Source organism: Lissotriton helveticus, chromosome 9 (genome assembly GCF_964261635.1).
Source record: "Lissotriton helveticus chromosome 9, aLisHel1.1, whole genome shotgun sequence".
In the NCBI taxonomy this organism is placed as follows: Eukaryota; Metazoa; Chordata; class Amphibia; order Caudata; family Salamandridae; genus Lissotriton; species Lissotriton helveticus.
The window spans coordinates 1,023,540,488-1,023,564,112 of NC_136070.1; positions in this window are offsets into that span (position 1 = coordinate 1,023,540,488).

Sequence of the window (23,625 nt, forward strand, 5' to 3'; positions counted from 1 at the left end):
GGTGGTCATTTACCAACATTTTAAGAAATCTGGAGACTTTTTTGAAACAATTAAATGATTAATGGAATAGAGCTGCTGTAGTCTTGGGGGGGTGCTGGCTCTATTGAGTGTGCAAATTTCCGCAAGGTTTAAGGAGTAGTATCTACTTTACTGTGTTTTACCTGCTGCAACCAACCAGAAATGTAATAGGTGGTCGATGGTTTTGTTTGATGTTTGCTGTTTCTTCTCATGGCTGTGATGGATAACAGTTTACTGGAAAAGCAATAAAAAAAAGATATAAAAAAGAAACTGTGCCCATTGCCATAGCAGTGTGAGTTTTTGAAGTCTGTTAATTTGCACTGTCCCTGAATTCAAACACATCTTCGTGGCTTTGTGCACTTCTTTGAGCCCCTCTTGTGTTTTTGCCTAATTTTTACCTCCATTGCTGTTTTCTTCCCCAGGGTTTGGTTTCAGTCTAAACCTTTCTGAAGAATCTACTCAAGCACGAATGATCCGAGCAAGTTTCTTTCTGTAGAAATACCCTACCTTGGTCCACTAAAATTACACTAACATTGTTGAAAATCATTCTTCACTCCCATTCTAAATATGTTGTGTTTATAGTTATGTCAAACACATTTCAAACTATGTACATCTCATAAAAGCAAACAATTCATACTCCTCAATAGGAGCGGACAATAAAACGGTAATAGATCTTTGTCAGTGCCTAACAGTTTATGAGCTCTTTGTTTATTATGATCTCTGGCTTGCACACTTGTGCAGATTTTCTTCATCCATGTATTTATCTTCCATGCCACCATCTCAGCTTTCCTCAGCTTTTGGTTTAAAGTCAGTATCTTGCCTTTCACATCCCCTGGCAATTGATTTAGACCTTCTTAAAGTCCCAGTTTCTTGATCTCACCCTAATATCATGCCCATATTGTTACTTTTTTACTCCGAAGGCCACCAAATATCATATTCAAGTGACTGATCCTGTTAACCGTACAACCCCGTCTACGAATTTTTGAACTTGTCAATAATTCTGAGATTGTTAGAACTGGGGGTCTCTAGTTGGCAGAGGTTGGTACCTTTGACCAAATAGGGACCCTTACTTCTAGTCAGGGTAAGGGGGATACATACTTTAGATAACCCCTGCTCACCCCCTGCTCACCCCTTTGGTAGCTTGGCACAAGCAGAAAGACTTATCCCAAAGGCAATGTGTAAAGTATTTGTACCAACACTCACAGTAACACAGTGAAAACACCACAAATTGACACCACACCAGTTTAGAAAAATAAAATATCTTTATCTAAACTACACAAGACCAAAACAACAAAAATCCAACATACACAAGTAAAATATGACATTAAAAAGAGTTCAAGAACTTGTACCATAGAAATCTATGTATGTGTGACTTAGCACCAAAGTACCTGGAGATGCGTAACGCAAAGCAAACAAAGGGGTTGCAGAGAAGGCAATGCGGCGAGTTTTCCTGCGCTCCGGTGATGATGCGACAAGATGGCGCCTCGATGCGAGTTGACAAAATGCCGCCTTGATGCGTTGCGACGATCCGGTGCGATGCAACAAAAGTTCCCAAGCCAAACAGCTATGGCGTTGGAAAACAAAGAGATGCGTCACTCCTGAGACCCTGGGGAGGTGATGCGACAGCCCCGCTGCATGCAGCAGACAGGTTGCACCAAGTCTGGTCTGTAGGGGGAGGGATGCGTTGAGTCTTCGTGCCGGTTCCGGTTTGTATGTGATGGGTTGGGAAAACGTCTCACACAGGTACGATGTGGGGATCTTCGGGATGCAACTGCGATCGGTGTGGCAGTGATGTGCGATGTCGGTCCGCTTCAGCCACAACCCCTCGATGCGTCGATTCTTGCAGCTACGACAAGCGCTGCTACGGTCTTCGCAGCGGCAGGCGATGCAATGGGATTCTTCTTGCGCCGTCGAGATGCGTCGGTGAAACATGCCGCAAGAAGAGAGATGCAACGGGTTTTGCAGATCGTTTCACGCTTCTTCTTTTTCCAGGGCCCAAAACAGCAATCAACAACCTCCAGAGGCCCCACAACTGGATCAATCACTCTGGGCAGGTCAGAACTCACACAGCAGAGCTCAGGGGGAGCTGGGGTTGAAGTCCTTTTGTTCCTGGGACTTTAAAACAGGAGGCCAGCTCTCCTCTGGCCCTTGGAGAACTCTTCAAACAGGGGACACAGCACTCAGCAAAGTCCTACTCCTTTCCTTGGCAGAATAGCAACTACAGGTTAGCCCATGAACACATAGCAAGGGCTGTCCTTCTCTTCAGTTTTTTCCAGCTCTTCTCCTTGGCAGAGTTTCCTCTTGAATTCTAAGATGATCTAAAGTTCAGGGATTTCAGCTCCTACTATTATACCCCAAATATCTTTGTTCTCTATGTGTGAGTGGTCTTGGACCCAGTCCAAAACAGTTCTGGGTGCACTCTGCCAGTTCATAACTTCTTCCTTTGTCAGTGTGGGCCAGGGTCATTAGACGCACCACAGGAGGTGGAGCCAGCATTGTGGAAGGCAGGCACAGCCCTATTCAGGCCCAGGTGCTACTCCTCCCACCACTCCAAATGCAGATCAGTCTATTCAGCCTAGTGCTGACTCATCCAGACTCCTGGAGCCACCTCAGCCCCTGTCACTCTCAAACCAGACAGTCAATCCACAAACAGGCAGAGGCACATAGAAAGGTTGAACACGAAAATATCCACTTTCTAAAAGTGCTATTTTCAAACACCGCATTTAAAAACCATCCTTCCTAAAAGATGTGTTATTAAATTATGAGTTCAGGGATACCAAACTCCAATTTTCTATCTCACTCCTATGGCCAGATATGAAGGTAAACATGTTACACAGCATTCCCCATTCTGTCCAATGGGCAAGATAGCCTTTCAATACTGAAAAACAAAATTAGCAGTATTTCACTATCAGGACATGTTACCCACACTAGTACATGTCCTACCTTCTACATACACTGCATCCTGCCCAGGGTGGGTACCTTGGACCTACCATAGGTGTGTCCTAGGTACAAGAAAATGGAAGGGTAAGGCCTGGCAAGTGGGTGCACTGGCCAGGTTGTCATGGCAGTTAACAACTGCACACAGGCACTGCAGTGGCAGGCCTGAGACATCTTTTCATGGCTACGTAGGTGGGTGGCACAATCAGTGCTGCAGGCTCACTAGTAGCATTGAGTTACCAGCCCTGGCACACTTAGTGCACTTTACTAGGGACCTACTGGTAAGACAAATATGCCAATCATGGATAACCAATCACAATAACAATTTACCCAGGGAGACCTTGCACTTTGACACCGATCAGCATTGGCAAAGTGCCCAAAGCATCTAAACCAGCAAAAATAAAATCCAGCACAGTGTTAAAAATACAGGAGGCAGAGGCCAAAAAGTCTTGGGAAACTCGCCAAGAATGCTAGGTCTAAGAGAGATGTTCTGACAAACTGGGTTGACTTTTGGGTATCCACTCCAAAAATTCCACATGTACCAATCCTGTGCTGTATGCTTGGATGCTCTATAATGTGTATATTTATGTTGGATAATCCAAACAGAACCTGTACCTCACTCAATTACCCAATCATTTTTTTTGATCTAGTCACTGCATCCATTGCTCAATCTCAAATTGTGCACCATTAGATCTCAATAGTGAGAACAGAGGTTGACCCGTAGCAAAATAAGGCAAGGTGTGGTATACATGTACAGGGTACCAAAATGTTGCACAGACAAAAAAGGAAAAGGAGGAAGTGCAAATATTCTGTGAAAACAGAAATATCTTACGGGAAAAATCACAAGGATTTTCAAAAATGCCCTCATTCACTAGTAGTGGCATGCTTTATCATAGGGCTGCTACAACATCCACGTGCAGACCAACTCCTGGGATGGAGGAAAGGGGTATGGGGTAGACAATACATAGATGTATAAATGGATCTACTCAGCAGAACAATAAACAAAAAAGAGATTAAAATTACCTCAGGGATGGCTTAAACACTCTTTATTCTTGGACTAGGATAGGATAAAAAAAATTACCGGTGAGGATGGAAAGGGGGTGATTAGTGCCCATTCATCCCTTCTTCCTGCTCCCTCGGCGATATATTTCGGCCACTATCAATTGCCCTGAAGAGGTCGCTCGTCCTCCTTCAGGACTAAAGATCCTTCTTTCTTATCCACCCTTACCTACCGATTGTGATTTGGGGATATATTTATCCATAATATAATTACCTTGCTTGTCATTTTCTATGTACACACACAACGGGTATTCCTGTAATGACAAACAACATAAATGAATTAAAACAATGCGTTTTTCCATAAAAACATGGTATTGATTGACACCAAGTTGAACCATACCTTTAAGAGAAACATTCAGAGTCCAAATGAGGACTCTCTTGCAACCCGTTTTTTATAGTTTAGCAGGCTATCCACCACCGCTCACAAACAACACCCAAGTAAAAAGTGCAGGGGAAAGGGAGTTAAGACAACAAAAATATTGCTTACCAAGTTTCACTATGCGTTTTTCTGAAACGGGAGTGCAAGCGGGAGTGTGTCCCTGTAGTCACACTCTGTTACATAGAGTAAAAAAACACTTTAGAAAATCCACAGACTCCTTAATGCTGTTATCATCCTAGCACATATCATGCCCTTGTTGTTTATATTCTTTCACCAATCAGGACTGAAAATAAACCCGGAAGTGATAAAAAGAGGTATAAAGCAATCTCCTGTACCCGCCTTATACTGAAACGTGACAAAGTAGCCCACTGTATGAGGCTTCGTAAGCCAGCGTACCTAAGTAGCAGCCCCCATATTGAGTTTGCTTTATACAACTATTGCCACACAATATTTAAAAAAAAAAGATTGATACACTCTGCGAGTCCATTATTCTCCAGCTGACAAGATGACACAAATGTATGTAAGATTTGATATGCTTCCAGGAAATTCACGATCACCTTGATAACAAATGCAAACTATTATCCATTATGATTTAATTTGAATATCACCCTACCACGAGTCTGCTATCAATAATGTGCACTGCTTTCAGGACTTTCAGTAGGGCGGGTCACTCTAGGGCTCAGACCAAGCAGTAATTTAAAAATTGACTTTGAAACTGGTCCCTATAGGCCCTATATTCATATCTCAACGTTAGTGGGATAAACACTGCGCAATTTCTCATACATATCTCTAAAAACCCTTAAAGTGGCAGTCCATTGTAGAGAAACCAATATAGTTATATTTACCAAGCCTGGCTATCAGTAAGCATTCTAGAATATTGCTTTGTTTGATGGTGTCAGATTGAGTTTTGAGATGTATTGTGACATCATTCATTGGATTGCCTCTTTAAGTCAATCCATGCTGTTGGAAATTGTCCTTTCTAGGGTGTTTTCCCTCAACTTTTTGCTTTTCTCCTTCTCAGTATTCCTCTGCTCTGAATGCTAGCCTTAGGACTTGAGTGTGTTTGGCCCTTCTGTGCAGTGTCAAAGCGCTGTGGTCGTCATATACATACTGTGGATCAGTGTATATATGATTGGCTGATTCAAATTAGCTGTAAGTCCCTTGAAAATGGGTTGAGACCTATACCATGGGCATGTATCTAGATTGTGCCTCCATGGCCCGCCGCACTGGTTGTGCCATCCACAGAGGTAGCTCATTGATTATGCCACAGGTTTTTTCTCTGGTTGGGCCTTGTGCACGGGTTACGGTGTCTCGGTTTCGCATTTATAAAGTTACGTGCCAAGGCTCTGCATGTTCTCCCTGGTGACAGCGTGCTGTGTTTGGAAGAGGTTGGGCAGGTATGTGTATGTGTTACCTAGAAGAGTCGTGAATGACAGTGGATGGTGTGCTCAGTATGATGGGGCCCGCTTCTCGCATTGAATTAGCATGAGGGGGTGTAAGGAAAGGCTGTTGAGCATTATTTCCTAAGAACAGAATAGTAATAGTGTTTGGTATCGAGGAATTCGCAATGGCGAATCCTCTTGGTAGTGGGACGGGGTTTGACATTACGGTCCTGGAAATGCCACTGTGGGAACATGAGCATTTTGATGCTCGGCTCTGGGTGCCTGGCAGGCTGTATCCTAATTTACAACTGGGTACTGGGGGGAGGCCGCCACATCAGTGCTTTCCTGATAGAGGGCCAAAAATGAGAGGTTCATGAGAAAGTGCAGACCTCAGACCCTAAGTGGCCTTTCTGGGATGGCTCGGTGGGGATGGAACTGATGCCTGCAATCCAAGGGGAAAAGTTTTGGCCCCACTAAAGACTGTGATCAACCCTCCTGGAGTAGGATGGCAGAGAGAAAAACATTTAGAGAGGGCCTGTGCATTTCCAAGGTGCCTGTTGAATTGATCATATCTTTAAAGGCCATGGTGGGTATAACTACTGGAGCTTCAGCCTCCGAAAGTAGAGATACTTTTGGATTTAAAACCATACTACGCTGGTTCGACACTGAGACATTTACTCAAGTAATCATTAGAGCAGGAGGGACTGCAACTAGACTATCCACAGAGGTGTGGTGGCTTGGAGCTTGTCGTACTCCAAGAAGGGGACCATAACTTGGTGGGTTTTGCCTGTACCTTGCTGGACTGCAGGTAAGTGGCAACTGTCGTGGCCTGGGTCTCGAAGTTCTCTCCAAGGGCCGGTGACCTGGACTCCTGTCCACAAGATCCTGAGGACACAAAGGATATCACTTTCTCCACTAGATGATAAGGACCACAATGGTTGCAGCGGAGACAGGTGGAAGTGATCGTGGTTGGGACAAGGACCGTACTGACATACACCATCATCTTGCTGTGCAAGAGGAGTGTGTGTGCAGGATCAGCAGCCATCTGAGGTGCCTGGACGTGAGGAGTTCGAGGACTGCAGTTGAAGCTTGCAGTCGGAGGAATACGTGCTTGCAACCAGGGGGCCTGTGCTCACTTGCGCTCCAGAGCGTGTTTTTCTTCCGTTTATGAGGCTGATTACACCTCATGAACCGAAGAAAAACTATTTAAGGAAAACACCCCCTCCCATAGCGTCTCCTCAAGCCACCATGAAGCCTGACAGGCTCTTCTTACATTAAAAATGTATAAGACAGCAATTGATTGAGTCTAAATGCAAAATCGGCAGATGTTTGTGGTCCTGAAGAGAACCCCCAGTCAACAACTAACGGGGTTCGAAACGCGTCAACCTTTTTGTTGTGTTTTGAAAAACAAGTGTGATTAATGATATGATTTTTTCTGCCTGGTTAAATTAATTGTGAAATTGTGTCCATAAATTGGCGCAGTGCAGAAATGTTTCCTTCTAAGAACTCACACAGTTTTTTTGTTTTTTTAGACTGAAAAAACAATGTTAAAAATTGTGGAACAATAAAAATTACTTGGTTATGTGTTTTATGTATTGTTTGTGAGTGAGTCGTTTTTGATGTTGTCCATTAATGGTGTATTGACCCAGAGTCATTAAGGGGGTCATTAGGATGGAGGTCCTATCGTGAAATGGGACTGCCTGCCAATAGGGCGGGGGTCCCGTGGGGGCCATTAGGATGCGCCCACCACAGTGGCGGGCGCATCCTGCATTCCTGACATTGTGGTGGGCGGTGCACTCAGCACCACCCGCCACAATGCCAGGAAGGCATGTCGTGCACTTCCATGCACAACATGGCAGGCACCGCATGGTGCCTGCCATGTTGTGCATGGAACTGCAGGGGGTACCATAGGCACCCCCATGTGCCCCTCCACCCCCCAGAGTCCCTGGGGGCCCACAAAGGGCACCCGCAAGCAATTCCCGCATGCCTGCCACGGAAAGCCATTTTCCAGGCCACATCCAAATATGGCTGGCAGTGTCTAACAGACACCGCCACCATATTGAACCCTTTACGCCCAGTCGACTTGTTGACTGGGCAGAAAAGCGGCGGGGAGTCTTTGCTGGAAGGATGGCACGTGGATCGCCCCCGCTGGGCCGGAGGTGGCTACCGCCGGCCCGGCGGGGGCGATCCGCCCGCCATCCTAATGGGGCCCAAAGTGTTTTTGTTTGGTCAAATGTTTTTGGTCTTGTAGTGTATTTTGTAAAACAAAATGAATTGTGGTATATGGTACACGTGAAAAAATGTATGCAAAATGATTTTTAAAAATTAAAAATATATTTTTGAATAATTTTCGAAGAGGTTGACATTAATTTGGTTGTTGTCACCTTGGTGATTTGTTTCTCCAAACAAGGATCAGTACAGGCAATGTTTTTGTTGCATTTTGATTAGAGGCTGAGCCTTGCTGATTCGAGTCAGACCCTCTGTTGCTAGACGGCTTATAGCAAGTCCTGGCTCGCGAGGTATTTTGACCTTTTAAATAGGGTCATCCATAGAGGAAGTTAGATTCAGTAGCTAGTGGGATCTGGATAGATCCACAAGCCTGCTACGTAAAAGACTGAGGTGAGATAGGTCCTCTTTGTTCAACAGTTTTTTGTTTAAGTGTTTCTTGTGTTGCTTTTCCATTTTTTGTTTGATCTTGACTACCAGAACGAGATACGTTCGCTTACAGCGAAGATCATATTAAAAGGTAACGACTTTGACCGCGATTCAGTCTGGACGTGCAAAAAAGAAATATATTCGGAAATGCCAGCTCGTAAAAAAGGAAATTGGTCCCGTTACGTGGCTGATTACACCTCATGCACCGAAGAAAAACAATTTAAGGAAACCCCCCCCCTCCCATAGCGTCTCCTCAAGCCACCATGAAGTCTGACAGGCTCTTCTTACATTAAAAACTTATAAGACAGCAATTGATTGAGTCTAAATGCGAAATCCACTGATTTCACAAAATAGTGTTTGGTCCTGAAGAGAACCCCCAATCAACAACTAACAGGTTCGAAATGCGTCGACCTTTTGGTTGTGTTTTAAAAAACAAGTGTGATTAATGATATGATTTTTTCTGCCTGGTTAAATGAATTGTGAAATTGTGTCCATAAATTGGCTCAGTGCAGACATTTTTCCTTCTAAGAACTTACACTGTTTTTGGGGTTTTTTTTAGACTGAAAAACCAATGTTAAAAATTGTGGAACAAAAAAGATCACTTCGTTTTGTGTTATGTGTTTTATGTATTGTTTGTGAGTGAGTCGTTTTTGATGTTGTCCATTAATGGTGTATTGACCCAGAGTCATTAAGTGTTTTTGTTTGGTCAAATGTTTTTGGTCTTGTGGTGTATTTTGTAAAAAAAAAAATGTAATTGTGATTTATGGGATACATGACAAAATGTATGCAAGATGATTTTTGAAAATTAAAAATATATTTTTAAAATTTTTTCGAAGAGGTTGACATTAATTTGGTGTTGTCACCTTGGTGATTTGTTTCTACAAATAAGGATCAGAACAGGCAAGGTTTTTGTCGCATTTTCACTAATCAAAACTAGACACACATACAACGGCACTGTAAACTTCTGCCCCTCATTTCTCTTTATGAAGTGGTTCACAAGAGATTGATTATTTTACTTTACCTTCCAAGAATGAGAGTGTGGGTTGTTTGGATATAATTTCACTGAAATACACAGGGTTTGGTGGCATTGCAGATAATTGGTCAAAGCACATGCTACTCTGTATTTTTGCTGGTTCAACCAAACATGAATGTGTCAAGGGGAGACATTAAAAAATAAAATATTTCCTTTTAAATGGTTTCATTTTGTTATTTTTCAAAAGTTTTAGCTCTTACACTTTTGGCCTAATGTTTGAACATCCTTTGTTTTACATGCCTGTCTGACAGAACATTTATCAAGGTTTTGAATTAAGTTACATATGAATATTCTATCGCTCACTTCTAGGAGTTCTTGACTCCTCAAAGTTATTGGTAATTCAACCCTTAGTAGGTCACTTCTTTTGGTGCCCTGATGTCCTACCACATACATTTCCTTTTTTGCAACAATTATTTTCATAGGTTTTCTGTACTAACATTACAAGTTTCAAACTTTAGGACACACATCGGAAAAAGAGTGGAAAGCAATAACTAAGAAGTAGGATCAGTGAGGGAAAATGATGGAAAAAGGGAAGGGATTACCTGTGGCCAAAATCTGTCTCAGTAACAATTTGAGTGGTGCCTTACTTTAGCATTTACATTCAAATTCACAGTTGATGCTGTTATATTATCAATTCTGTTTCATTTTATTTCCATCCAGACCTAGTGTAGTATATCTTAGGCTATGTTTTGTTTTGAAGAAAAAAAAGGAAGGATGTTAGGATGCTTTTTTCCCGGTTAGTATACCACTTTTAACGATACAGAAGAATTTGTCCACAGTGCTTAATTGGAAGGGATTGGTGGACCGGTGAAGGCCAATTGTTTTACTACTGGTGCTTGGGGAGGTAACGAATGTTCCAGGTCTGTGTTGATTATTATATCCTTGGACAAACATGTATAGGTTTCACAAGTCTGGGTTGTATTTGATGGTGGAAATTGATGTTTTATGGTGTATCGTCTGTAAGCATCAGTTTAGCCGTTAGGTTTCCATCTCTGTTGCTTTGTGATGAAAGTACTTATCATTTGGGTGTCCGTTTTAGTCATCATTCTTTAATGAAAGTGTTATCACCTTCAAAGTAATAGGCCAGATGTACAATGCTTTCATTTTGTGATTCGCAAATTGGGTCGAATTGCGACTCACAATTTGCGATTTGCAAAATGCAATGTACAACAGTGTTTCAGACACTGTTTGTAATTCCCCAAGGGTTCGCAACGTGCATGCCTCCTCAATATTCATAATGCAAGCTCAATTTGCAACCCTTTTGGGAATGGCTAGCACTCACAGGGATGGTGGCGTGCTGGGGTCAGCAGACCACCCTGTCTGTGACTGCTTTTTAAATAAAAAAAACAACAATTGATGGACAGAATGCAGAACAATGTCATACATTCATCCCAGTACAGAGATCTGGGCCTAAATCCATCGTTTTTCTGCTCACCATGCAATTCCAGTTTGGACCCAGCCATATGCAAATCAGTGTTGATTCTGCGCCCAAGGGGAACAGTCCAGCCCGAACTGCCAGGCAAGGTCCTCCCTGGACTAGAAATCAGCATCCTAGGACCTGTTTCGGGCTTTAAGCCCTCATCAACCAGGATAGCTTGATTCCATCAATTGTGTGTCTTTTGCTTTCTCGCACAAGTGCGCCAGGTAAGCCCAGACGAGGGTCCTGGGCTCACTGTGCCACTGGAATCAAGCTATCTCGGCTGAAGAGGGATGAAACCCTGAAACCGGTCCTAGGATGCTTGTTTCCGGTCCAGGGAGAACCTCGCTTGGCAGTACAGGCTGGACTGTTCCCATGAGGCACAGGGTCAAGACTGATTTGCACATGGCCAGGTCTAAACTGGGGTGGCATGGTGTGCAAAATAATGATGGATTAAACCCAGATCTCTTGACTGTGGGTGAAAGTTTTGATTTGTTCTGCATTCCGTCCATCAATTGTGTGTCTTTTGCTTTTTAAATAAGGCAGTTTTTTTTAATGCAGCCCGTTTTCCTTAAATGAAAATGGGCTGCATTTAAAAACAACCATTGGCATAGCCAATAGGTCTCGCCTTTGGAACCTTATAAGTGTTTAGCCATGCAGCACATTATCACCCACTGGGCAGATTTCTGTAATGGAACTAGTACTTATGTAAAGTGCTTTGATACCTTTATTCGCGCTACATAATGCAAAACATAGAAAGGAATGAAAGGAGAAGTGCTTGCAGATTTCTGAGGTGGAGGAGCGAAAAGATGCACTTTGCAGAGTTACGCTGTGCCTACCTGCTGTAGTTGTTTAGTTTTTCTCCACCACAGTTAGGGTAAAATGCTGATTGATAACATTCTTCTGTTTTGTTTTATCAGAAGCATGATCATCTGGTCAACAAATGGTTAAGCATCACAATGTACCTGTTTACTGAATACCCACAAGGATCTTTTCCTTCCTCCCCAAGACATGAGTGACCTTTAAGGAGCTTTAACTACTGTAGCAGCTGCTTGTTGCCTTCCAGGGTAGGCTTGTTGGCCAAGGCCCACTCATTAGACGGTGCTGATGATTCTGGTGAAAAGTAAGATGTCACCGTAATTGAGTTTGTTTCTGTTCCTTTTTGTTTTAGAGAAAATGAAAGCGCACTCTTGTGGAGGTGGGGTGGAGGGGACGCGCCTTCTAATGAAAGCGGCAATGTCTGGAAATGAAACCTGACTCAAAACCGATGGCAGCCTGCGCGTCGTCGCTGCTGGCTCCTATTATATAATGCCAGTACCAAATCAGAAAGCAAGCACAGTAGAGAAGATCAGGAGCCGAATTGAAAGGAGGTGAAAGTGAGTTATCCCGTTGTGCAAGTGAAGGCGGGGCTAGAGTATGCTGCATCTTGGTGCCGAATAACAGATGTTTATTGCCAACCAAATGAATGTTAATTAGTTTGTCGGCCTCTAGTAGGATGAAAGGCTGAGCAGATGTGCTGGGGTTCGAACCTGCGGTTGTGAGGTGAAACATAAGATTAATAGGGTGCTTGCGTTAGAGTTAAGATTGCATTATATAATGCCAGTACCAAATCAGAAAGCGAGCACAGTAGAGAAAATCAGGAGCCGAATTGCAAGGAGGTGAAAGTGAGTTATCCCAGTGTGCAAGTGAAGGCAGGGCTGGAGTATGTTGGATCTTGGTGCAGAGTAACAGATGTTTATTGCCAACCAAATGAATGTTAATTAGTTTGTCGGCCTCTAGTAGGATGAAAGGCTGAGCAGATGTGCTGGGGTCCGAACCTGCGGTTGTGAGGTGTAACATAAGATTAATAGGGTGCTTGTCCTAGAGTTAAGATTGCATTATATAATGCCAGTTCCAAATCGGAAAGCGAGCACAGTAGAGAAAATCAGGAGCCGAATTGCAAGGAGGCGAAAGTGATTTATCCCAGTGTGCAAGTGAAGGCAGGGCTGGAGTATGCTGCATCTTGGTGCAGAGTAACAGATGTTTATTGCCAATCAAATGAATGTTAATTAGTTTGTCGGCCTTTAGTAGGATGAAAGGCTGAGCAAATGTGCTAGGGTTTGAACCTGCGGTTGTGAGGTCAAACATAAGATTAATAGGGTGCTTGCCTTAAAGTTAAGATTGCATTATATAATGCCAGTATCAATTCAGAAAGCGAGCACAGTAGAGAAAATCAGGAGCTGAATTGAAAGGAGGCGAAAGTGAGTTATCCCAGTGTGCAAGTGAAGGCAGGGCTGGAGTATGCTGCATCTTGGTGCAGAGTAAAAGATGTGTATTGCCAACCAAATGAATGCTAATTAGTTCATCGGCCTCTAGTAGGATAAAAGGCTGAGCAGATGCGCTCAGGTTAGAACCTGCGGTTGTGAGGTCAAACATAAGATTAATAGGGTGCTTGCCTTAAAGTTAAGATTGCCTTCCTCCTTCTACACGTCAACAGCAATGGGCCTAGCATGACAGCGAATGCACTGGTTTCTCATTGCAAACAGAGCATTGGCAGGGCTGTGCGTGTGCATGTGGCATGTGAAGGGAGGGTTCGTTAAAAAGAATGGCGTAATAGACAAGCGGGCGAGTGAGCAAGGCAGCCCGGCGAACGCAAACGCGCTAATTAAAAACAGATGGTGACATGACCCTGAACAGATTGTGCCCCTGTTCGTAACCGCAACCCGTAGGCCGTGGGCAGATGCATTTACTGGGAAAGATGGGACATGCAGCCGCCTTTGACCAATTGCATGCTGTCTTTTTAGAAATACACACTCAAACACCAATTGAAATAATGCATAAAAAAACACACGCATGAGCGTGTGGAAAGTCCAGAGAGATTCCAAGAGGTCATTTTTTTAGAGCAGCGCATCCGCGCTGTGCTAGGCTCGACCTAAAAAAAGAGAAACTTTTCAGTTACATTTTTTTCAGGGCAGGCAGTGGTCCCCGGGACCATTGCCTGCTCCTAAAAAATATTTTCGCCTCCATTCACAAAGGGAAAGGGGTCCCCAGGGGACCCCTTCCAGTTTGGGGGTGGCTTACCACCCTTTTGAAAAGGGTGATAAACTGCGAGTGTTTTGCGACCGCAAATGCAATTGCAAAACAATCATACATTGGTGTGAGACTGGCTATTAAGAAGGGACGCCCTTGGCACGCTCTTCCCTAATAGCGAGTCATAAATCCTATTTTGCAAGTTGCTAATAGGTTAGTGACTCACAAAATATGGTTTGTACATGGGGCTGACCTATTTTGCGGTCGCAAACGGGCCAAATTCCCGTTTGCGACCGCAAAAACTGGTCGTACATCTGCCCCAATGTTCCATATTTCCCTGATTATGTTGAATTGGTCTCCAAGACTGTAAACCATTTGATCACAGTTTACAATCCTAATAATTTCTGTGTGTCACTCTGCCGAGGTAGGTATTGAGGGTGAGCTACAGTCCATCAAGATATAGAGTTTTGCTGCAGCTAAAGTCATGGCAAGGCAGCACTTTCTGTGATGCAAACTGCATTCTAATTTACTCATGTCACCCAAAGTCCTGGATGTGTTGAGAATCTTCTTGGTTCATCAAAGGAGATTGATATTTCCTCCGGTATTACTTGCACTAGACATCGTAGACTAGGACAGTGCCATAAGATATGGAGCAGATCACAGTGGTACAACACTGGAAGAAATCTTTGATAGGTGTAGTCTGCGAAGGTCCAATATCAGACGTATATATGATCTTACAAAATATAAATGTTTGTGTGGCTTCAGCAATGAAATTATCATTTGTTTCTAACAATAAAGGCTAGTCTACTTCCATATGTTCTATTTTCACTTTGGGATGCCAAAAATCTCTAGCATGTGACAGTCTGTTTACAATATGAATTATCAAGGAGTATATTCTTTAGACCCAATTTACGCATTTGTGTGATCCACATGTCGTATGTAGCTTATGACATTGACAATGGGATAAGTGAATCTCTTCCACTCAAACAGTGGCCTAGCTGTGTCATGCGGCTTCCACTTTCTCAGTGGGAACTGCACATTTGTTGGCCAACATAAATGTTAGGATGGTGCCAGACTGATTATATGCACCCCCTCAGGACACGTTGGTCTGTAGTCCTGCTAGCTCACAGTGCCTCCAACTGTACCCCTAAATCTAGGAGGATAACAAATGTATTAGGCAACCTCAGAACATGACAACCCTGACTCGCCAAGGAATCGTGGTAACAGATCTAGAACCTTTTCGCTCAGTCACTCATGCATACCCAGAGCGATACACAGGAACTACACAAAGAGGTGTTTCAATATTTATTGATCAATTGTGATTCTTCTGTAAAATATATGCACTACAATTTTTAATAGACAAAAGCAGATGAACATGGTTAGCAATATGACCTACTCGACTCAACCTCCCCAGACATCGCCTTCCTGACGGAGACCTGGCTGAACCCCTCCTCGTCACCCGACATCGCCATAGCCATCCCGGAAGGCTACAAGATCACCCGCAGGGACCGCACCAACGGAGTAGGAGGAAGAATCGCCATAGTCCACAGGAACACTCTCAGAGTCTCGACCAACATCGACGACACCCTCAGCACTGCCGAACACCTGCACTTCCAGATCCACACGGACCCCAACACCACCCTCAGAGGAACGCTCATCTACAAATCCCCTGAACCCCGACCACAGTTCAGCGACTCCATTGCCGACTTTGTCAGTACACACGCCCTCCCCTCCACGGACTACATCCTCTTTGGGGACCTGAATTCCACCTCGAGAACAACAACAACACAAATTCGACCACCCTGATCAACAACTTTGCCAACCTCGGACTCAGACAACTCATCACAACACCAACCCACTCCGCTGGCCACACGCTTGACCCCATCTTCTCTGCAAGCCCCAACGTCTCCTTCAACCACACCACCGAACTCCACTGGACCGACCATCGCTGTATCCACTTCACCTTCCGTAAACCGGCTACGCACCACCGCACCCAACAGATCCCTTGCCGCTGCTGGAGCGAAGCCACCAAAGACCAGCTAACCACCACCCTCACACGGACCCCACCCGCCGACCCCACCAACCCCGCCACCGCCACCTGCAACATCAGGTAGTAGATCGACGAGTGCACCAACACCCTCCCCCTGTTCAAGAAACCCTCCAACAGCCACACCAGCAAGAAAGCCAGCTGGTTCGCTGAAGATCTCCAGGCCTCCTAGCAAACCTGCCGAAAGCTAGAGAAGAACTGGCACCGTGAACACCAGACAGCTAAGCAGGCCACAAGAACGCCACCCCCAGACACCATCACCTCATCAGATCCACCAAAAGGGCCTACTTCAAAGACCGCCTAGACAACAATGCACACAACAGCAAAGAGCTCTTCAACATCGTGAAGGAACTCTCCAACCCCAGCTCCAACACCAACGACATCCCACCTTCGCAAGACCTGTGCGACTCACTTGCCATCTTCTTCCATCGCAAGATTGCTGACATCCACGAGAGCTTCAACGTCACGACCGCCCCAACAACCATGGAGACCCCCGTCCTCACAACCAATAACCGCACAGACCGCCTGCCCTCCTGGACCAACATAAACGACAACAACCCCATCAAAATAATGAACACCATCCACTCCGGATCCCCGTCAGACCCATGCCCACACCACATCTTCAACAAAGCCAGCTCTACCATTGCACCCCACCTCTGGAAAACCATCAACATTTCCTTCGAGACAGCAACCTTCCTGGAGAGCTGGAAGCACGCCGAGATCAACGCCTTACTCAAGAAACCCAAGGCGGACCCCAAAGACCTCAAAAACTTCCAGCCCGTCTCCCTGCTCCCATTCCCGGCGAAGATCATTGAGAAGACCGTCAACAAAAAACTGACCCGCTACCTCGAGGACAACAGCATTCTTGACCCATCCCAGTCCGGGTTCCACAGCAACCACAGCACCGAAACTGCCCTAATCGCCGCCATTGATGACATCAGGGCCCTACTGGACAACGGAGAAACCTCGGCCCTCATCCTCCTGGACCTGTCAGCCGCCTTTGACACGGTCTGCCACCTCACACTGCGTACACACCTCCACGATGCCGGGATCCAAGAGAAGGCCATGGACTGGACCACCTCCTTCCTCTCCGGCAGAACACAGAGCGTCCGCCTCCCCCTTCCGCTCCGAAGCCACCGAGATCATCTGCGACGTATCCCAGGGCTCATCCCACAGCCCAACGCTGTTTAACATCTACATGGCACCACTCGCCCACATCACCCAACTGCACGACCTCAACATCATCTCCGATGCCGATGATACCCAGCTGATCCTCTTTCTCACCAAGGACCCCTACACCGCCAAAACCAACGTCCACGAAGGAATGAAAGCAGTCGCGATTGGATGAAGAACAGCCAACTGAAGCTGAACTTGGGCAAGATGAAAGTCCTCATCCTCGGATCCACCCTCTTGGCCTGGGACAACTCCTGGTGGCCGACCGTACTTGGAACAGCTCCAACACCCACTGACCACGCACACAACTTAGGGGTCATCCTTGACTCCACCCTCTCCATGACAAAGCAGGTCAACGCCATCTCCTCCTCCTGCTTCAACACCCTCCGCATGCTCCGCAAGATCTACAAGTGGATCCCCACTAACACGAGAAGAACGGTCACCCAGGCCCTTGTTAGCAGCAGGTTGGACTACGGAACAGCCCTCTACGCAGGAGCCTCGGACAAACTCCTGAAATTACTTCAACACATTCAGAATGCCTCTGCATGCCTGATCCCCAACATCCCTCACACTAGCCCCATCACACCCCACCTGAGAGACCTGCACTGGCTCCCCGTCAACAAGATGATAACCTTCAAGCTCCTCACCCACGCACACAAGGCACTCCACAACACCAGACCAGCGTATCTCAACAGACGACTCAGCTTCTACACCCCCACTCGCCAGCTTCGTTCCGCCGACCTCACCCTCGCCACAGTCCGCCACATCCAAATAGCGACCGCCGGCGGTAGATCGTTCTCCCACCTCGTCGCCAAGACCTGGAACACGCTCCTCGTCCACCTACGGCAGACCCAAGACCTGCTGAACTTCAGAAGACTCCTCGAGACCTGGCCTTTTGAGTAGTAGCAGCGTTCCCCCCTCCCCCCAGCACCTTGAGACCCTCACGGGTCAGTAGTGTACTTTACAAATGCTATGATTGATTGATTGAAAAGGTTAAACAATTCCACATTGTGCTAAAGCAGTATATATATGCTGGCATATATGTACGGTGTAAAGTGTCCTCCTACTGTGTGCTCCCTAACCTAGTTATTTTGGGCTGGTGATCTGCCAAAATCCGCCACTGAATGATCTAATTCCAGATTACCTGTGGGTGAATGTGTTCAGGTCCCCTTCTTGGTCACAATTTGGGTATTTCTCCTCGCAGAGGGAAAACAGGAATCAGCTGGGCTGAGACGCCGATAAACAGCGACTTCGCAGTGACAGCAGAGTGCTCCTCTTATTTGAACATGGAAATGTGTATGTGTATATAATAACAGCATCCATACTTCCTTGCCGAGGTCTCAGCCGCGTTTATCCTCTTGTGATAGCTGTGTCGCCTAATGAACAAACAACAAACAACATTTGCACAATGGACGTTTAGGCATTGTACTAAAGGTTCAAAGTGTTGTGACAGTAGGTGAAGTGGACATTTAAGCAATATGGACTCAGAGAAACTAATCCTGCACTGTCACACGAGCAAATGTGTGTCAAAAATCATCATGTAGAAAAGAAGACACTTAAGAAAGGTGTGCAGGCAAAATGGCAGTGTTTCTCCCGGCTTTAACCCAGCCACATGACATTTGGAGGTATTGCCCGATTACATATTCTAGCAGTGCAAATTCAGTTCTAACAGCCTGATTCATGTAGGTAAATTGCACTCGCAAAGGGCCAGATTCTGAGAATCTGGCCCTTTGCGAGAGCGATTTTTGCATTTGGTATTCATGATACCAAATGCAAAAATCGCTATGTAAGAATTCGCATATTTGCGTGGAATGGCATTTAAGGAATCTCTAATAGAGATTCCTCAAATGCTATTCATGACACAAAACAAAATAGCGATTTTGGACTTTTGGGGCCGCTATTTACCGACAGGTCAGACCTGTCGGTAAATAGCAAAAACTCAGAAAAATGCTTTTAAAAGCATTTTTCAAAGTTGCATGTAGCACACACACATGTCCTTTGGACATGTGTGTGCGCAACACCTGTCCAAAAGTGCATTTTAGGGGTGCTACAGGGCGTCCTTTGGACACCCCTGGCACCCTTAAAATCGCTATCTTAGTTGCGAGTAGCAAATTGCTACTCGCAAATCCCCATTCATTCCTATGGGCCTCTTGGCCCATAGGAATGAATGGGGAGTATTTGCGAGTAGCAAATTGCTACTCGCAAATAAAGAACATGTAGGAATCGCTATTTAAGTAGCAATTCCTACATGAATGCCGTTTTGCGTGTCCTCAATAGCGAATCGCTATGATTCGCTATTAGGGACACGCAAAACGGCATGTACATGAATCAGGCTGTTAGTCTTTCAAAATACTTAAGTGAATCATCTGTAATGAATCGGTAAAATTTCGTTCATTCCATTTTGTTCTCATTTCTTCCAGTGTGTCTTGACAGCCCGATGCAGACAACTGTGTTATTCAAAAGGGGTGCCTTGGAATGTGTCAAGGAGGTTTATCTCCAGATTGTTGTGTACCATCTTCTAAACAGAGAAAGTAGTGCACAGATTAGGATTACTGGGCCACAGAGGTATCGTTTTTTCAGTATACAGTATTGAAAAGCCTTAGCTGCTGTTTAGGCTTGCATGTTCTATTCTCACCCTGGTTAGAAGGGATTTCATGTTGGGCACAAAGTAAATGATTTGTGATAGTACGTGTTCATGATAGTAAGTGCTTATGTGTGGCATTTGTAAGCCTTCATCTGTTGTGTGGGCATGTAGTTTAAATGGTTTTGGTCTACGGTGTGCCCCAATCCATAAAACGGTTTAATATCACTGTCTATATGAGTGAGTTTTGCAGGCCGTATTTAGAGGAGGAACATGCCTATAACATAATTGTAATGTGGAACCACTGTAATTTTTTAGGTCGAAGCCTACCAGACAGCGCAGCAGTCTGCTTTTCTATATCTTGGGGACATTCATAAAGCTGACCTAAGAATGCATTCCGCCTGTTGCTTACCGTTGACTTTCTGGTTTGTAACTCATGTTTTCTGGCTTTCTATGTTTACTGTATTCTTCCACAAACTTGCTTTCAGTAAAAAGGTCTTTAAATCTGTAAATCTTGTTCATATCTTGTCACGATTGCTGTACAAGACAGAGGTCAAATGCAAGCTCTCTCTTTGAGGGAACATGGTGTTTAATATTCTTTCACTGACTTCAAAGTGAGGGAATTTATGTGACAATTCTGCTGAGTATCTATGTAAGAGGAGAAGGTATAGTATGTTTTTTTTCTAGCACACACATTTTTTTACTGTACTGATGTACCAGAATTGGTAAAAAATAAAGCACAGTTTTTAGTAATCCTGAAGTGTGGTGGAAACATAATTTAAAACTATATCAAAACACATCAATACAGCACACATTATCATTTGTTTGAGGTAGAAGCACATTTCAGCGTAAATGTAATAGTCATTTCAAATAAAAATGTGTTGTCTGTAATGGCACCGGCGGCACAAGGGGCTTGTAAATAAGCCCCAGGGTGTTTAAGGTAGTTTCAGGGTCTATACTTGTTAAAAAGATGTTGTCTGCACATAGAAAGCTTTTCACTTGGCCCACTGTTTAATTATCTATTTCTTTAATTCATGGTGATCTCTGTATAGCGGTTGATAGGTGCTCAAACCTCAATAGAAGAAGAATGGGGAGAGTCGACATCCTTGCCTTGTCCCTCACTGGACAGGGAATGGGCTCAACCTATGGCCATTGCAGGTGACCTGCACAAATGTGTCAATATGTAACAATTTGACTTTAGAAATAAAGGGGCACATTTACTGTTATTTCATGCAACTATGGGCAGCATGGGAGCTTGCTGCGCTGCGTTGCATGAAAGGGAGAGAGCAGAAATAATTCATATTTACAAAGATATGCAGCATTTCTGCTCTCTCCCAGTGCTTCTGCACTGTGTGCTGCCTAGCCCCAACCAAGACACCCTTGCACTATAGTGCAGGGGTGCCTGTTTTATGGGCAAAATAGTTTTTGCTCAGAAAGCAACACCTTCCTGCACAAAAAAAAACCCTTAGAGGCATATTCCTCTTTCCATGTATGTTGCAGAATGCAGGACGTGTGGAAAGAAGAAGTAACAAGGAGAAGCAAGGATATTTGTTCTTGTTAGTACTCTGTAGGCGGACCATTTTGGCACAAACCTAGGTTTACAAGTCTTTGTAAATCTGGGTTTGCATCAAAATACATGGGTGGATGTATGGAAATACCCATGCTCCACCCAAGTAATGCCTACCTAATGCAAAGTAATGCAAAGGCAGAGCTATGTGCTGCGCTGATGTACTTTGCATTTACTAAACCACGCAAAGTGACTTTGCATGGCTTAAATGCCCACAATTGTTTTGCTTCAGGCTGTGCAGAAAAGTGTTGCAGCCCCAATGCAAAATCACAGTAAACTAGCACAAATTTGTGGCCTGGGATAAACCCCACCAGGGAGTCATGTATTAGCTATGGTATCACTTTTCTCAGTCTCGTGGCTAAGATTTTGATGTCAGTCTTTGATTAAGGAAAGTGGGCAGTAGCTGCTACATTCTAATGGGTCTTTGCCATCTTTTGAGATCAATGGTAGGATAGCTTTGTTCGAGATAAGTCATAGTCCACCCATTCTCCCTGTTTCTTTAAAGGCTTCATGCAGCATAGGTACTAATAGTTCTTTGTCCGTCTTGTAGGACCCTTGGGAAATCTGTCTTCCCTACGTAACTTATGCATCGGGAGATCCGCTATGGATTTGGCAGTTTCATTGTTTGTTATTTCCCCTTCTTATAAACGTCTCCTTTCTTGAGTGAGCATGGGGAGACCTAGTTGGCTCATGAAGGATTCTCTGGCAGCCTTTGTGTCTCTCTGTCTTGAGTGGTACAGCATCTTGCATTAGGCTGCAAAGGCTTCTATGATCTCTATTGGGTGGGTTTGAAGGGTACCTTCATAGGGCCTCACCTACAAGAACATGATGCAGCGCAGCACTGCAAGTCATTTAGCTCTGCCGTGCTGCATCATTTGCAAAGCACAGGGATGCGTCATATTCACCGCATCCCTGTGCTTTCCTCTGCGTTGGCGCACAATTGGCTGCCATGCACCAGCACAGACAAGCTTGTATCATTGTGCAAGGGTGCTTGCTCTGTGGGGATGATTGTTTTTGTGCAGGAAGGGACACCATCCTGCACAAAAGCAATAATTATTGGCAATTTCCTCTTTCTATGCGTGCTGAAAAATGCAGCATGCATAGAAAGAGGAAAAAACAAGAAGAAATAAAAGTATTTCTCCTCGTAGCGCCATTCTAATAGAATTTTGACGCATTGCCTTTTTTACAAAATGTTGTAAAACTGGGAATGCTTCAAGCTCCATGGATGTTGCGTGAGAACACCCACAGCAACACCCAAGGAACGCCTCTTTCATGCAGATACCTGTGCGAAGGGGTGCCTTATTTTCAAGGCCATGAAAGTCAAGCAGGGTGACTTTATGTGTCCTTGTAAATAGGAAGCCCATTGAGCAGCAGGTGCCTAAAAGAAAAGTGACGCACGAGCGGCGCAATGGGCTTGTAAATAAGCCCCATGATTTTTATGACAGCAGTTACTAATTGTGAATCTCCTTGCAGTAACTGGTATACCACTAATCTGTCTGTTTTTTCTTCTCACGTAATGAGGAATTGTGAGTTTTACAAGGTTATTTTCTACCTCTGAAGGGACTGGTAAATTTAGAGAGTTTTTTTTCTTAACGGATGGGAGATGGGTCGGAGTGGTATTGGTTTGTCCATTCTTGAATCAGCTTAATCTTTTTCTGTTTTGACGGAGCTCTTCTCTTTACAATCGCAGTCTCTCTCATTATTTGGCCTCTCCCAACCTGTTTTCCCTACTACCCATAATAATTGTCCTGATGTGGTTCATTTAGAAATAACTACCCAATACTTGCGATATATGATCTAATGACCTTTTAGTGTTCATGTTATTTGTATCTATTGGCTGGCATTCACCATAAGGAAAAAGGAGTTGTGCATGTCCTAAAGTTAGCCGTAGGAATAGCAAAGGGTGGCCCAATATTCCACCCTCTAGTGCTTCACAAGAGGAGATGTTTGGAAGGAGCAAAGGCTGGATTAAGAAATCCAGATGTGAGGACGTACCATGTACTCCCGTTTAAACAGTCCTCACGGTCAGTGGTGTGGGGTAATCTCCAAATGTCAAGAAATCTGTGATTGGTCATTACATCTTTCAGAGTGGCCCTGCCATTTTTGTTACTTCTATCCATCTAACCCATCTTGTCTAAGACACGGCTAGGTGCTGAATTTCAGTTCATACCCACTATAATTTGTGCATTTCTAAATTCAATAACAAGCCTCGATAACTAAGTGAAAAAAATCCCCTTTTGAATTGGTTGGGTGGGTATGCTGAGTTTACTATTAAAATTGTGCCAATAATTTTCAGCTCGGTAAGCACTTATCTCCCGTCTGCATCTGTCCATTGGTAGAGCATCTTATGTGTGAGGGTTTTCTTATC